The following is a 17,964-nucleotide window of genomic DNA, read 5'->3' as shown; positions in this document are numbered from 1 at the left end:
AACCCATGCCCCCTGCAATGGAAGCGCAGAGTCCTAACCACTGGACCTCCAGGGAATTCCCGGATTTATCACTCTTGGTTTCTTCCAAACTGGATTTTCTCTCTCAGAGAGCCAGTATTTCCCCCTTTGTACTACTCCTCACCAAGAAAAAAAATTCCATTTTATTCATTGATTCATTCACTTATTCAGATATTTACTGAGTGCCTCTATAGGTCAGGTTATTTTCTAGGCACTGGGAATTATACCTGTGACTGAAACAAATGAAAATGACCATCCTTATGAAGCTTACATCCTACTAGGGGGAGATACAAAATGAACAACAATATAGTGTATTCGATGGTAATGTATTATGGAGAAAATTAAAGTTGAGGGTATAGGGAGTGGGAAGAGGGCATTGCCATTTCAAATCATGTGGTCATAGGAGGCCTCACTGAAAGGAAGATATTTGACACAAGACATGAAGGAGATCAAGGAGTGACTATCTGGGGAGAAATGTCACTTAAGTAAATATTTCTAATAACAGATACCAAAATTGTCATGCATTGGTGGGCTCTTGTCCTGAAATTCTCCTTTATATCACCTTGTTATTTTGGTACTGAACAGAAAAAATATCGTTTACCCAGATCAAATACTCTAGTGGAGTCATGAATTGACCATATATGCTAAGACTATAGTGTCAGTAGTTATGTCTATAGTCTTTTGGAAAATTTTGTGGGAATAATGTTTAAAATAGGATATGAAATTATCACGTATAAATTTTCTTCCCTTTTCCTATCAACTTAATTATACTATATTCTGTGTTTAATTCTGAGTTAGATTTTTTAATTGAACTTTTTACTTTGCAGAAATTGTAGACATGTACTTGTAAGAAATAACACAGAGAGATCCTGTATACCCTTTACTCAGTTTCCCCCAGTAGTAACCTCTTCAAGACCATAGTACAATACCCAAGCCAAGATGTTGACATTGATACAGTCAAGATGCCGAACAGTTCTGTCACCACTAGAATCCCTTTTGTTACCCTTTTGTAACAGCACACACTTCCTTCTACCCTCCCCTGCACCTACCCCATCTCTACCCCTGGAAACCACTAATCTGTTTCCCATTTCTATAATTTTGTCATTTCAAAAATATTATGTAAATGAAATCAGAGTACGCAATCTTTTGGCTTTTTTCATTCAGCATAATTCTCTAGAGATTCATCCAAGTTGTGTATATCAACACCTTCCTTCTTTTTATTGCTGAGTAGTATTCCATGGTATAAATGTACCATAGTGTTTTTAACCATTCACACATTGAAGGACATCTGGGCCATTTCTAGTTTTGGCTGCTACAAATAAAGCTGCTACAGATATTTGTGTACAGGTTTTTCTGTGATTGTAAATTTTCATTTCTCTGGGATTAATTCCCAAAGAATGCAATCTCTGGGTCATATGAGAGTTGCATATTTAATTTTATAAGAAACTATCAAAATGTTTTTCTGTAGTGACTTGTACCATTTAATCTCCTACCAGCAACGTATGAGCGACCAAGTTTTTCTACATCCTTGCTATCACTTAGTACTGTCACATTTTTATTTTAGCTATTCTGATAGGTGTGTAGTGATATCCCATTTTTGTTTCATTTTGTATTTCCCAGTGGTTAATGATGCTGAGCATCTTTTTATGTGTTTGTTTCCCATCTGTATATCCTCTTTGGTGAAATATCTGTTCACGTCTTCTGCCTATATTCCAATTGGATTGTTGAGCTTTGAGAGGTCTTTATATATTCTAGATAACAGTCTTTGTCAGATATGTGGTATACAGCTATTTTCTCCTAGTCTGTAGCTTGTCTTTCCATCCTCCAAGCAAGGTCTTTCACAGAACAAAAGTATTATTTTGACAAGGCCAAGTTGATCAATGTTTCCTTTTATGGATTTTCTTTTTGGTGTCATGTCCAAGGCCCCTTCACCAAACATGGTTCCTGATGAATTTTTCAAAAATTCTTTTCTAAAGTTTTATGGTGTTATGTTTCACATTTAAGTCTGTGGCCCATTTTGAGTTAATTTTGCTGTAAATCTTTACACAAAATTACACAAAATGAGGTCTAGGTCAGAGTTCTTATTTTTTTCCCCTATGGTTGTCCAGTTGCTGTAGCACCATTCCTCCACTGATGAGCTTTTGCACCCCTGTCAAAAATCAGTTGAGCTTGTTTGTGTAGGTCTATTTCTGGGTTCTCTGGCCTGTTCCATTGTTCTGCATGTGTTGCTCTGTAACCACACTATCTTGATTGCTGTAGCTACAAGGAATGACTTAACACTAGGCAGAGTGAGTCCACCCAGTCTATTTTTCAATAAATTTTACCTGTTCTAAGACCTGCTTCTTTCCACATAAATTTTTAGAATAAGCTGGTCTATGACCACAAAAAACTGTGCTGTCAATAGGAATTACATTAATAAATTAGAATTTTGAGATTGCATATGTAATGTTAATTAAGTTAAAAATGGTAATTCCATTAAGGAAGACAATTTAATTTCTTCTATAGTCTCATGCTAGGTCTTATTTTCTAAAGTGGTGCCTACTTTTATGATTTTTAAATCACTGAACAAATATTAATTGGTCATTTCTCTTCAGATATAACTTGGATATCTTTTTTTTAATTGCCAATATTGAAACTTTTTCAAAGGAATGACACATTTTTGATTTAGGTATATCACTTTCAAGTTCTAAATCACTGATATGTTTTTGAATTTTAAAATTATTTGAAGAGTTCTTTCCAGAATTGTTAAAGACTCCCCCCTGCCTTAGATTTCTCTTTGCAAGACTCCTAAACCTACTGCCTTAAGTATGGTTTACCTCTTCTGTTGTTTCAAACAAATGCATTAACCCACATAGCAAAACAGAATATGCCACTAAATCATTGGGATTTAGGGTATTGGGGTTTAGGATGTGTCTGTTAGTCATGAATGGTAAATCAAAACATTTTAAATGAAAACTTTTGTGCATTCTCATGCTTTGATCTTTGATTCTGAAAAATAAAATCTTAAAAATTACAAAAAGAATCTGGTAAACCTCTTAATTTAAAAAGGGCACTTGGAAACTTACTATTAGGGATTAAAAAAAGAGAAGAGGACTGTTGAACTGATTAGGGCTGAAGAAGAAAGGAACAGAAAATGTCACCTTGTTTGGGTGCGGGAAAAGTGAATGAGATCATGCTTTCATTTCTGTCTTGCTTTCTCAAGATAAAGCTTTTCCACCCTTCTTTCTGCTTCATGATTCAGGGTGGAAGCACCAAAAAAACTTGGCTCTCTTTCCCATCCTGTTTATATTCTAAATTGGCTTTTATTGTTTTAATAAATATGTCACTGGCAGCCTATAACATTATGAATATGGCATTAAGTGGTTACACTCAGAAAGCAGGAATTTGAAAATCACAGTCCAGTTATACTACCTTAAACACAATTAACAGAATTCCTTCTCAATAAGGAAAACTTACCTAAGTTATAGCATGTGGCTCATATAGTTTTAGTATAATTATTACAGTGAAATTTACTACCACTAAGGATTGTGTACAGAGTTCTGAAAGGACAAAAGTGTGATCCAAGAATAGTAAGCCAAGATGTCATTCAAAAATAAAGGTACTAGGCAGTTCCCATGAATATAAAAGAACTCGTAGAAAAGAGAAATACTCGAAAGTGAAATTCAGCCAATTAAAAAATAGGGCAAAATTAAGATTTTAAGAATAGAGGAGTCTTGGTAAACGGATGTATGATGATCATTGAATCCATTTAGACACAGAAAAAAAATTTACTACCACTAATATCAGTGATTTGTTTCTTCCCCATCTACTCCTAAGTTTGTTTAGGTTAATAGTCACAGCTACAGCAAAACCTATCCTGTGATGGAAAAAAAGTGTAATTTAAGGAAGAATGCAGTATAATGGTACTCATCAAACAGATATTCCAACTTCTTTCTTCACATATAGCTTATCTGCATTTTTGTATTTGGTCTAATGAAAGACTTTTAAAAGCTTATTCTCTAAAGCAGTTAATTCTCAGAGCCAGTGAGCCTACCATAGTCTACCCCATCAAAAGAACCCTGCTAATGGCTTAGCCAGTTTCTGAGGTAAGAGTACCAGGGAGAGGGATAAACTGGGAGAAGGAAGAAGTTGCTCTTGCATGGATGACTTTTTGCTAACAATATGATTTTTAGCAAGCGAAGGCCACAAAAGTTGTTTGATTTGTGGCAGAATTAATTATGAGACTTTTTAGCTGTACCAGGTTAACAGATTGCCAAATAAAATACTGAGCAAGCAGGACTGATTAGTTACAATTCAGTGTCTAGAAATCTGAGCCAGCATTAGTGTTATGTTTATGGATTCAACTCCATCCTCAAAGAAATACAATTGGGGTATCAGCAAAAATAAAATAAGAGTTATGGGGTATCTCCCAGACATTTGAATAGAAAGGGCACATAACACTGTGTGAGACCACAGTATTTTTGCAGCCAATCTTAAGGATAAATCTACATTGTATTCAGGATGCTGTGTTGGGCCAAAACTTAACAATGACCATTATGTGTAGAAAATAGCAGCCATTGTTGTTGCGTTAAACTCTCTCTGGAGATTAAAAAACATTTTTAATTAACCTAATAAAACCCCAATGGCAACATAACCAAAGAAATTAACATGACCAGAGAAGAACGGGTAGAAGCAGAAAACCTAGTGCAATTGTTGAGTTATCCTGGCAAAGGAACCCCGAACTATGTGAAGCTGGTGACTGTTTACTGTTTGTCTAAAAAAGCAACTCCAAAAGTATACACAAACACACACACATTTGGATTTTTCAGCTAGATCTTTAAGCGGGCTGTTTCATGACAAGCTCCCCAAGAAATGGAATTAATTTGTGGTGTGTTTTTGTTTGTTTTTTTAAATTAATTTATTTAGTTTTGGCTGCGTTGGGTCTTCGTTGCTGCAGGTGGGCTTTCTCTAGTTGCGGCAAGCGGGGGCTACTCTTTGTCGCAGCGCACGGGCTTCTCATTGTGGTGGCTTCTCTTGTTGGCGAGCACGGGCTCTAGGCACGTGGGCTTCAGTAGTTGTGGCTCGCGGGCTCTAGAGTGAGGGCTCAGTAGTTGTGGCGCACGGGCTTAGTTGCTCTGTGGCAGGTGGGATCTTCCCGGACCAGGGCTTGAACCCATGTCCCCTGCATTGGCAGGCGGATTCTTAACCACTGCACCACCAGGTAAGTCCCTGTGGTGTGTTTTGAAAGTGTTTATATATATATGTGCTTGCAAGAATTACACAGAAGAATTAGACCGACAGAGTACTTGGTGATTCTTGAAGTGAATATTGGCAACCTTAAAGATGTTTTATTAGACAACAAGGCAACAGTTTTCCTCTGTCTTCACAATAATAGCAGAAGTCAGAAAATATTCCACATGCAAATATATGTGAACCTCTTCATGAATGCATTTAACACTTTGCAGTGATGGCAACATCTGGTAACAAGTAGAAACCAGCGTCTTATAAACTGTGGCTTCATGTTACCACTTCATCTGAATTAGTCATTTAAGGGAGTTTTATGAGTCTTCCTAAAAACTGACAAGGTTAATCTTGGACTAGGGCAGACAGGCAGGAAATGCTGAAGCGGCTGTTTCTTTTGAAGGTTTTGTGATTCCTTGTGAGATCAAAAAGTAGTCATTTTAAAGTTAAGAAAGCTAAAGCACTGAGATCTTGACAGCTTAAGTGCGATTTTTCTTTTTCGTGTGTGTGGCAATTTTGAAGGAAAACTTGATAAAATTCAGAGTTCTTTATACCTTCTATTCCACTTTTCTCTGAAATGCCTTTATTTTCGAAAAGTGGAGAATTAGAAAATCATTCAGCTGCCAGATATGATCATGGATTCGGTGCCACTAGAAAGATGTAACCTACCGTTTCTTTGGCTGGATTACTTCTTAGGAATCATCCTATTTTGTAGGGTTACCCAATGGGACAAGAGTAGATGTCTTTTATGTTTATTTATGTGATTTGCATTAAAAGTGCTAAAAGTTTATTCTTTATTATGTAATAAACCACTATAGCACATGACAGTGAGTATAATTCCTTTAGCATGCAATGTTATTATCACAAATTTATTTAACAGATACTTTTTTTCATTTGAAAGTAAATATTTGTTCCTGAATTTTTTCTTCCATTTTGTTGAGACATAATGGACATATAGCATTAAGGTGTACAGTATAATGATTTGACTTACATACATCATGAAATGATTATCACAGTAAGTTTAGTGAATATCCATCATCTCATATAGATACAAAATAAAAGAGAAAGAAAAAAATTTTTTCCTTGTGATGAGGACTCTTAGGATTTGCTCTTAACTTTCATATATAACATACAGCAGTGTTAATTTCTCATATTGTACATTACATCCCTAGTACTTATTTATCTTGCAGCTGGAAGTTTGTACCTTTTGATTGCTTTCATCCAATCCCCCCGCCCCCACCCTCCTTAACAGATACTTATTGCGTGCCTACTGTATGCCAGGCACTGTTCTAGATGCTTGAGATAGATTGGTGAAAAGACAAATCGCTGCCCTCAAAGCTTAATAAATATTAAAGATGAAAACAAAGGAGCAATTTTAAATCCTTTAATCTATCACTCAGCTTTTAAAGACCTACATTGAATGAGTTTTGAGAACTCTTGCACATTTTACCTGAATTCTGAATAGGGAAAAATTGATAATTTGTTTGGAATATATGGCAATAAGCTGGAACATGACAGTTAAAGTAAATGTTTGATTTTTTTTGATTCTCACTTTTATTTTTCATTTATCAGTGTTATAATTATACCCCTTGAGTAACTGAGGAATGTTATTGATTTAACTTGTGGATTTATTCTTTAGGATGGTCTTAATTTATATGGGGGGGCGGGTGGTGTGAATGGACACAGTAGCCCTGAAAATTAAAATATGGAATCTGTCACTGCTCTCTTCTTTCATTGGAAGAATTACAGAATACTTAATGTATTTAATGTTCACCATGGAAAATGAATGTATTGCTCAGTTATTTTTGCCTATGTGAGTAGTACAAGAGCTGACTCAAAGGAGATGACATGATGGTTCCTGTCCTGAAGTAAAATAAGATGATGGGGTTGTGGTGGAAAAATGATGTGGTCATGCCCATATTTGCTCACATCTCTTGTTGGTTTCCTTTTATAGAGGAAAACCAGAGAGTCTCATTTCTTATTTTTTAAGTTTCCTTTTTGTATTTTCTTTTCATGCCATTTTCCTTTTTTTCCCTTAAAATTGCATTATCCTGATTTGCAGTTCAATTGGCTCAAGCTGTGCTTTGTAATAGTATAAGTACCCCTTAGAATGGTCATAGTGGAGGCATTATACCCATTTTAGGGAATCAGTTACATATATGGACACAGACACTCTGAGCTCCTTGAATGTAAAAGGCATATTTCATAAATCTTTCTATTTCCTGATGCCATCTAAGTACAGTGCCTTTTACAGAGTGGATGTTCATTCAGTGTTTGTGTAATGAATGAATATGAGCCAGGAATTTTATTTTTGCTTTCCAAAATACAAAATACTTTTTTATAAGCTCATGGAATTTTTTAAAGCTTATTTTTATGGAAAATTTCAAACATATAAAGTAAAATAGCATAAGGAACCCCCACACACAGTTTCAACAGTTTATGAGTATTTGATGTTCTTATATTTCATCTTTTCTCTCCCCTTTTTTGTTGTTTGGGGTTTGCTTTCAAATAATCCGCATATTATTTTACACATAAATACTATAGTTCACTTCATTTTTAATATTTTAAAATAGTAATAATTCTGCATTTCATACAGCCTCACTTTCAAAGCCTTTCTTTTCTAGTATCAGAGAAGGAAACTCTTACTGATTATCAGAAGAAAAATCTGATTTGCTACATATGAACTGGATATTTTTAAGTAGTTTTATAACAAATATATTGTCTTTCTTAATCTTTTAAAAAATGTATTAAAAGTTTCTAAAAACTACACTATCATGATAAATTCCCATCTCATGGACATGAACCTGATTCTGCAAAATATTGTTTGGAGTAAATAAGCTGTAGATTGGTCCTCTCAGAATTGATATTAATCAATTAATTTTTTTTTTTTTTTTTTTTTTGCGGTACGCGGGCCTCTCACTGTTGTGGCCTCTCCTGTCGCGGAGCACAGGCTCCGGATGTGCAGGCTCAGCGGCCATGGCTCACGGGCCCAGCCGCTCCGCGGCATGTGGGATCCTCCCGGACCAGGGCACGAACCCGTGTCCCCTGCCTCGGCAGGCCGACTCTCAACCACTGCGCCACCAGGGAAGCCCTAATCAATTAATTTTTCTTTTGACAGTTCAACAGAACAGAACTCACGTGAAAACCTATTCTGGTAATTGCATTCTCAGTTTTGAAATTTCTTGTTAAAAACCTATGGACTTTGTGGTTTTTGTCTCTCTAAAATTAGATGACTCCATCATAAATATTACCAAATAAAGCACCAGTTCTCAATAGAAAAGTATGCCACATAGTCCCTTGGAGATCAAAATTACTTGTATAGTAACACTAAGATGTTCTTTGCTTTTTCACTATACTGACAGAAGCAATGGTGGGTAAAACTGCTAGTGCCTTAGCCCCACACTATATTAGTAGTCTTTGTATCCAACACCATACCCTTCCTGTTAGAAAAAGACCTGTAACATGCAGTTCATTAATGAATGTCCTTGATTAAGCAGGAAAAATTAATTTTATTAAATCTCAACTCTTGGGTATACATCTTTTCAATATTCTGTGTGATGAAATGGGAAGTACATAAAAAACATTTCTGCTGTATATGGATTTACAGTGATTGTCTTGAGGAAAAGCACTTGTGCAGTTTTTTAATTTGCAAGCTAAACTAGCTGCACTTTTAGAAAATAGAAAACCATTCTTACTCGAAAGAGCGAATGACGCATTAACTGATAATTCAGACCTGAATATTTGGCAGATATGTTATCAAAAGTGAATCACGTGTGCTAGTCACTACAAGGAAAACGGCTGAGAGTATTTGTTGCCAATGATAAAGTTAGAGATGTCAAGCAGAAATTCAAATTCTTGAAAATGTGCGTCAGCCACCACGCATCAATACTTAGACTTTTCTAATGAGGTTGGTGGTGTTCTTAATGTAAGTGATTTGTTAGATATTGTAAAATGAAGTGTGACAACAGATCTTTACTAGTCAAACAATATTATTCCATATGATCAGTGCATGATGTTCTGAAATCAAGCATGGGTAAAAGGTCCATTTAAAGTGCAAGATAGACCAATGGATTTTAACATTAACAGAGTATGAAAACGTCATTTATCTGATATCAGATTCCACACTGCAACAACTATTTAAGAAACTAGCACTTACCCAGTTTTGGCGTGGTATTATAAAAAAGAATATCCATAATTATCCGAAAAGGCTCCTAAAATACTTCCTTTTTCCAAACAACGTATCTGTGGGAGGCCATGTTTTCTTCATATACTTGAGTCAAAACAACATATTGCAACAGACAATGCAGAAGCAGATATGAAAATCCAGCTGTCACCGTATTTAGTTAAACAAAGATGTAAACAATATACTCTTCTATTTTTTTTTCCTGCAAAAACCTTTGTTTCCATTTGGCCCACGGCTTAGGTGAGGGCCCCCGGGGTGGTCAAAAAGCTGCCTAGTGGCTGCAGAGAGGGGCTCAGGCAGAAGCCCTGACACCAGAGGGATGCAGAGGGGCCCCTCAAAGGCCGCTGGGCTCCAGAGGCCCCCGTCGTACTTGAGGGTGAGCCTTTGCAAGAGCTACTGGCTCAGGCCCCCATCCCAACCCCGGCGGCAGCCTGCGCCAGTGGGAGGTGGGGTTAGTCAGGTGGTCGCCATCTGCTTGATGAGTTTCAGCTGCTCCTCCAGGAAGCGGCTCTCCAGGAAGTCACGGGTGGGTGTCTGCGCGGCCAGAGCCCAGGGGTGAAGGTCCACGAGGGCCTGGCTCAGGTTCTTCTCCAGGGCCGTGGCAGCTTCCTTTTTGTCCAGAGTTTTACCCCATTCATCTTGGGACGGCTTCTGCGCTCCTGGAAGAGGGCACAGCCACTGTGCTGGTTTTGCATCTTCAAGAGATGCTGGGCGCCCTTGCTCTTCTCCATGGTGGACTCGCAAACGAAACGGCCCACGTCCTCCAGAGCCACATCATCGCGGTAGAAATAGAAACCCAGAGAGAGGTAGGTGTAGGAGGACCCAGATGCAGGTTGACCCCTGTGGTTGACGGCTGCCTCCCTGGGTGGAATAATTCGGACAAATATGGGAGCTCATGGTTGATCAGCAGTAAGGAGCTAAGCTCCAAAAAAACCGGTGTTGGCTGGTTCCGGAGGCCGAGGACGGCATAGTGTTTGGTTCCTAAGGATGCGACTAGAAAAGAGGTTCCAGGGTAATTGGAGGCTGGAAAAGAGGGCGTCCCTGGGTCTGTTCCGTTCAAACAGTGTTGAAGCAAGAGACATCCGCAGGAGCGAGGCATGCCCTGCCTCTTCCCACTAAATTTTTTTAAAATATAGTTTTCATTTTTAAATGTTATTTATATTAGCATGCGGTGGGTTTAATTTTTTAAATAAATATCTTTAAAATTTCCTGGTTGTAATTTCTAATATGATAAAGACACTGATCTAACCCACATATCAAAAAGCTCTTTGGGGTCCTCAGGTCCTGAGGCCGAAAAGTTTAGGAGCTGCTGGGTTAGTTGGGTTTTTTTGTTTCTTTTCCTTCCCTATCCTTTTTTTGAATGAGAGACCCTCAGGATAGGAAGGTGTAGAGCATATGAGTTATTTCTTTGTATGATTTTATTAGCTATGAACAGAACACAGATGTCCCGCTCAGTTTCATTGAGATATAATTGACATATAACATTGTATTAGTTTAAGGTGTACAACGAGATGATTTAATACATGTATATATTGTGAAATGATTACTACAATAATTCTACTTAACATCCACCACCCCACAGTTACTTTTTTATTCTTGTGATGAGAACTTTTAAGATTTACTCTCTTAGCAACTTTGAAATATGCAGTTCAGTGTTGTTAACTGTATATAGTCACCACAGATGTCTTCCAAATCACTTCCTTATCCCATGTGTAGTTCAACTGATAATTTTTGGAGGACCCATGCTTTAAATCCTTCTATTTATTTCAGCCTTTCGTTTTAGGGCATTAGGACAAGTTATATAATTTAATATATAATAAGACAACCTGTTTTAAAAGGTTGATTACTTTGTTAAGCAAAAACAGAGCTCACAAATATTTACTGTTGGGGAGACAGCCCTTGGAATATTGAAATTAAGATGTTCTTGTGCCTTATTTACCCCCCACCAATCATCACATAAACCAGATCTACTTGATTGTTAAAACTGACACAGCCACGCAACAGGAAGTTTGTGTACCTAATACTGTTCCTGGCATAAATTTCCTAAACTTTCCAATATAGCCCAAAATTACAGTAGCAATATCCTCCATGTTAACTTGGTACCTGTTTTATGTTAGATCCCTTTGCTTTGATGTTTCACTCACTGTGAGTGTTATTTGTTTGTTTACTTTATAAGTCATGAAGATGGGTTAAATCCTGTTCCATTAAAGGATGATAGATCAGTGTTATTGAGGTGTGGCATTAAGCACTGTGGGAGAGGCCTCCATTGTACGTGTCACACATGGAAAGAATATAACCCGTACTGGGTGTGGTGGGGAGAGGATGATGTTTGAATGAAAGTTGGAAGAGATTTTAAAAATACTATGTCTAGGTCTTGTGTCCTAACTGCAGATTACACCGATACCTCTATGAAATTCTCATGCAGCTTTGGGTGTGCCTCTTTCCTTCCTTTCCACCCTGAAGGCTGTATGTATCCACAGGTGCGTGGGTGAACTTTTAACTTTATGGATTTGTTTGTAACATTTGAGAGAGAGTGAGAGCTTGTGCACTTTATGTGTACAGATAAAACATAGGTTGGTTTCTATTGACTTTCCCCAGCATTCATCTTGATGAATTTGGAATGTAAAAGCTGTTTTCATTCCGTGGCCTGCTTATAAAAATGTGCAGTGGATTACATAACCCTTGCCACTATCTTGTGTTCCCAAAGCAATTTTCTTTACCCGTAGTAAAAATAGAGATGCTGTTCACACACATACTCACACACATGCACATACACAAACGCCAGTACCCCCCCTTGGCCCCGCACACCTGCACATATGTCATATGATGAGACATTTAGAAGGTTACAGAATGGGCTGCAGGCCGAAACTGGCTGAACTACTGATGTGATACAACAGTCTTTTAGGAAATGTCCTGGTATTTACTAAGTAGAAGATGTCCATTTTTAAAGGAAGTATCCATTCCTAGAACTTTCACCACAATATTTTGCAGTTGAAGTGAATTCTATCATGTTATGGTGAATAGACTTTAAAATCAACAACTGGGTGTTGACAGATTTCACTGTGATCAAAGATTAGCCTTAGAGTTCAGAAAGCTAGAAAGCATATACATTCCAGATGACCAAGAAAGGGAAAGACAAGGAAGCTGTTTCTGGGTAGCATGATCATTGAGGAAGTAATTTTTAAAAAATTTTTGGCTGCATTGGGTCTTCGTTGCGGCAGGCGGGGGCTACCCTTTGTTGTGGTGTATGGGCTTCTCATTGCCGTGGCTTCTCTTGTTGCAGAGCACAGGCTCTAGGCACGCGGGCTTCAGCAGTTGTGGCACACGGGCTCAGTAGTTGTGGCTCGCGGGCTGTAGAGTGCAGGATCAGTAGTTGTGGCGCACGGGCTTAGTTGCTCCACAGCATGGGGGATCTTCCCGGACCAGGGCTCAAACCTGTGTCCCCTGCATTGGCAGGCGGATTCTTAACCACTGCGCCACCAGGGAAGCCCGGAGAAGTTAATTTAATAGCACTTGGGGTAGACCCATCTAAGTGTTGTGAAGTGACAAGTGTGGCTAAAGAAAAGTAAGGCTGGGGAAACCCAACATTGCTGGCCTGTCACTGATACTGTTTTCTTACCGGAGGCAATTGCCTGTGCCCCAGTTTTCCCTGGAAATGCATGATAATACATACACCTATACCCTTTCTTCCAGTTAGCTCAAGGTTCTTGAGCATTCCTTACTACCCCACATATTCCCTGACTGGCCACAGACAGCTAGTGCTATGCTTGTTTCACAGATGGTGAAACTGAGACTCGGGAAAGTTGAAGAGGCTTCATATAGTGAGTCAGCAATTAAAACAGGTGGAAAAACACGTCCTCTGACTCCTGACGCTCTATTCCTTCTGTTCGGGATTGTGTTGCCTTTTGATAGTTCATGCAGTTTTTGTGATTGATGAAATAAAGTGCTTCCATTAAGGAGACAAAATGTAATCCAGTGTCTGCTAATGGTGGTGGTTAGTGATGAGGACAGGCGAACACTCTGCCTCCTGATGTGGGCTGTCCTGATCCGTTTTACAAGTGACTAATGTGAGTCGCCTCCTTATTCTGAGATTTCAGTGTTAGCATAAAACACTTCACTTTGTTTTATATTATTTATAAAGGACTGGAGGATCTATTATATCACTTTCATACTTATTAGGTAGGTAGAGCAGATTAGGCAGGTAGAGCAGATGGTATTATGCATATTATATCCCAGACAGATTATAACAATGGCCGCCACTTACTGAGCACCTTGCTGGAGCCAGACCCTCTTATGCATTTATCTCACTTAATCATCATCGCAACCCTCTGAAGTTCGTGGAATTAGTTCGACTTTTCTAGATAGGAACCTGGGGCTCAGAGAAGCTAAGTGATGTGTTCAAGGTCACGCAGAGTTGAAGTCAGTCAGATTCCTGAGACCCGGATGCTCCCATTGCACTCCATTTCCTTTCAAATGATTGACTTGCCCTACGTCAGTATTAGAAATGGTCTGCTGAGCCTAGCACAGTACTCCTATTGATTTATTGTTCTCTCCCATAAAGGGCGAGAACTCATAGCTAACCAGTTGCTTCATTTAACAATTAACTGATTAGAATTGCTAGATCAGTTAAAAAACAAATTTCAATAATAAGAATATAGCAGTTATCACATACCTAGTGCTTACAATTTGCCAGGCTATGATCTAAAATTTGAATGCACAATAAATCATTTAAGCATCACAACAATGTGCAAAATAGTTATCATTACGTGACGTAGTTACTATTATCACCCCTGGATGAGAAAACAGGCACAAGAGCTTAAGCAGTTTGTCCAAAGACAACCTAGAAAATTGTGGAGACAGGATGTGAACCCAGTCTGGCTCCAGAACTCTAAACTACTCAGCAGTACTGCCTCTCAATAGAAAATTCAGTTCAGCAAGTATTGGCTTCTTCCTGTATGCTAGGCTGGTAGAAAATACAGTTCCTACACTTAACAGCTTATGTATTCAATAGAAAACAAGATATAGATACTCGCAGTTAATGCTCTGACACCTAGCATATGGAGTGGAAGTGTTGTATGAAGACGTAAGTATGGATCGAGATGAATAATAGAACGTAAGTGGTCTGGGACAGTTCATTTGCCTTTCTAAGTAATGCACTTTCCTATGGACGAGTGACTTGGCCTCTGGGGAGAAGCTGGTTCCATGTGTTCTAAAATAAGCAGGTTACTTGGCTAATGTTCAAACTTTAAATAGGTATGTGGGTTGTAGCTATTTGACCTGAACCAACTTTAAATTCCCTTGTGTTCTTGCATGATTTCAGTGGAGCTGGAATGAAAAAAAAATCACTTTTCTCTAAATGTTGGTGAAGTTCGAATTTGTTAATACTTGGCAAAATACTGTGAGGCTGACAGGAAGGGGATTCGTAAGTATTGTATCATTGCTTTGTCAGGGTACTCTCTGTCTCTAGCAGGAAGTGTTATGACTTGCTCTCTAAAGTTGCAGTTGTAAGAAGAATGTTGGGTTTCCAGATTGGCGTTCTGGGCGTGGGAGGTTCCTTCTGTTTAGTGCTGCGAGAAAGAAACAACAGGTTTGCTCTCATCCCGGAAGGGTAACAATTTTAATACTATTTCGTTAGGCTCTAACTTTTATATTATGGAATATTTAAGCAGAAATGTACTTTAAACATCTCGAAATCCTTATTATGTGTTTGGGCAGTTACACATTTGGAGACGCTTTCTAAATCTTATGTATTCAAGTAGAAGCAAATTTGTTTTAAGAGAAAATTTTGAAGTTTAGAATCTGACTTGTTCTCTCTATATATGTTGTCTTTATTTGGGGAATATTTTAGGGACTTCGTACTTTTAAAAAATTGGTTTTGTAATCCTAATTATATAGCTGTATCTATCAAGTCAGATGCCAAAGGTTTAAATGACAGAAACTCTTACTTTATATCTGGGTGGTGGGGCGAAGGGGAATGGAATTTCAAATACTTTTGATCCCTGTTAAATGGTTTTTCAAAATTCTGTGAAATAGAAGTTGAGGGTAGCTGTCATGACAGAATATGGCAGACAGATTGATATTCTACTCTTACAAAATAACTTATAACAAACAGTTGTCCTGGTGTTTATTCGTACTTTCCAAAATACATGAAAATCATTGGTGATGAGATTTTGGTGGTGTTACTATAATATGGTAGTGACAGTGATTGCTGATGCTCACAAACTCCCCAGAGTTTTCTATCACATAGTGATCATATGTTTTATTTCTCCTATTTCAATGTAGCTGGTTGTATAAATCTCGACTCCGAATCAAGGATAACCTCTCAAATTAGTTGTACTTATTAACTACACCCATATGAGGTAAAAAGTGAAGTATGAAACAAAAGAGTCTAGTTTTCTCAATTAACAAGTACCATATTTGAGAACATATCAGCAGGGTATGTTACGCTGCAGGAGGCCATTTTAGTGACTAATAGATAAACTTCCAGCTTAGCTCAAAGTCTAAGCTGAAATTTTATCTCTAGTGATTTCTGAGTTGTACATCATAATATTTTGTCTTGAGTTAACTGGTCTGATCTTGCCTTGTGAGAGATATATACCTGAAGGTTGCCCTTGGCTTCTGTGTTATTTTTCACAGGAAAGGAGAATGGAAATACTCCTCAAGTGTGAAGGTTAATTAATTTCATTAGCAGCAGATATGTTTTTTCCATAAATTATTCAGATATTTTTGGAAAATGTCAGAGTTTACTTAGGAAATAAAGGGATTGGACCTTTTAAAAGAAGAATGTGCTATTTCAATCCAAGGAGTTAATACTTCTTAGCTTTGTAAAGATGGGGAAGTAGAGGTATAACGTTGTTGTGTCTTTGGGTTTGATATAGTATTCTTCATAACAGGAAAGGGGGCTTTTAGAATATGGTTAGGATGTTTATTAAATATCTACAAAACTTTTGTCTAGCAGGAATTTAAAGAATGTCTTCAGTCTGACTTAATTGATGTGAATGTTTCTATGGGAAAAATTATTAACTTATTTTAAAATAGCCATTGCTTAAAGATCTTATCTTTATTAAGACAAAAAGAGGAAAGTAAACTTTTACTTAAAATGGAAATATTTGATATTCCTCCAGGAAATGACACAGGATTGGGCACCCTTTGGGGTTTAAGTGACTCATAGATATTGGTACTTGAAAAAAAGATCAATTAGAATCTAGCTCATGCTAGATCCTAGAACAGAATAGAGGTGTTTCCAGGAAATGAACTCATTTAAGAGCTAAGTAGGGTGATATCACTCATGGGATGTCTGGGGTTTGCTTTACAATAATTCAGGAGGTGGTGGGGAGAGAGAGGGGTGGGGGAGGGGGAGAGGGAGAAGGGGGGTTGAGAAGGGAGGGAGGGAGGAAGCAGGGGAAAGGAAGAAAGAGGACAGGAAGAATAAGTGGGGAAATCCTGATAAATCTGATAAATGTAGAATCTGGATGATGGGATTATGGGTGTTTGCTGTACCATTTTCTCTTTTGTATACATTGAAAATTTTCATAATAAAAATTTTAAGTACAGCTTTAGTTTGCAGCAATTTACATTTATTTCTAAATGATACATTTATCTATAAATTGCAGGTTTGTCAAAACATGCTGTGTGCGTGATGTATATTATTGTAAAGGTGAAATGTGCTGCTTGATTGCCAAAATTGTTGCCAAGTAAAAACTGTTTCTGAAAGAAAAAAAACCCAAAACTTTGTTTGACTTTCAGCTAAATTCAAAGAACAGGTTGCAAACATCTTGAAGAGTTTTGTAGTATCTTGAAGTATTAAAGAGCAGTAGATAGTTAAAGCATGCTAACAGGCCAAGTGCCTGTGAGGAATGTGGGAACATTATTATGTCTTGACTATTTTGTTCCCAGCTTTCTCTATAGAGTATGCATGTTGAAAACCGCGCGTGACAACTACTTAGCCTGCAGTATGTTTAAGTCTGTTCACTTTCCCTACTTACGAACATCAGTTCATTCAACAAACATTTAGTAGGGGCTTATTGTGAGCCAAGATAGAAAGTCAAATAAGGTACCAGCCCTGCTTTCAAGGAGCTCACAGCCTAGCGGAGGAGATAGAGAAGTAGATGGTGGGACACGCTGGGGGATGGGGAGCTACCGGAATTGGGGAAGGGGCGTCACTGGTTAGCAACCAGAACCCTATGCTGCATCTCCTTTAAAACAACACAGACAGAACATTTGGGGTGGCTTAATTGGTTGTAGGTATTAGGGAAGTAGGAAGAGGGCTAAGATAGCTTAGTTTAACTCTGTGCACATTACTTGGCAAATAACAGCCGCCTCTGCTCCCTTGCCCTTCTTAATAAACCTTCACCCTCTCTCATGCATCCATGGGCATTGTTGGAGCAGCATACACGCAGGAGATAGCAATCCCTTCTTCACATTAAATACAGTGAGCTAATGTTTAAGTCTCTTTAATGTTTGGGGGTACATCTAAAGCAAAATTGCACTTATAGGCAGGCAGCTACTTGGGGTTGGATAAAAGGGAGAGTTAGCCTTCAGTC

General features: G+C 38.0%; 1 protein-coding gene and 1 pseudogene across 13 annotated transcripts in view; one reads left to right on the top strand and one right to left on the bottom strand.

The window, feature by feature from the left end:
• The window catches only part of PLS3 (plastin 3), a 241,895-nt gene that overhangs the window by 166,034 nt on the left and 57,897 nt on the right, over nt 1-17,964 (top strand). The window contains exon 1 of one of the 13 annotated variants that reach the window (XM_067023573.1): nt 14,696-14,843. The exons of 7 other annotated variants lie outside the window; for them this stretch is intronic. The gene's annotated coding sequence lies outside the window, so the exon portion shown is untranslated. 5 more of the 13 variants (XM_067023566.1, XM_067023572.1, XM_059049670.2 and 2 more) reach the window with 5 other exon arrangements.
• Nucleotides 9,878-10,318, bottom strand: LOC136793378 (ferritin light chain pseudogene; annotated as a pseudogene).

This window comes from Kogia breviceps, chromosome X (genome assembly GCF_026419965.1).
Source record: "Kogia breviceps isolate mKogBre1 chromosome X, mKogBre1 haplotype 1, whole genome shotgun sequence".
Classification (NCBI taxonomy): domain Eukaryota; kingdom Metazoa; phylum Chordata; class Mammalia; order Artiodactyla; family Physeteridae; genus Kogia; species Kogia breviceps.
This window is presented reverse-complemented; position numbering and strand designations above follow the sequence as displayed.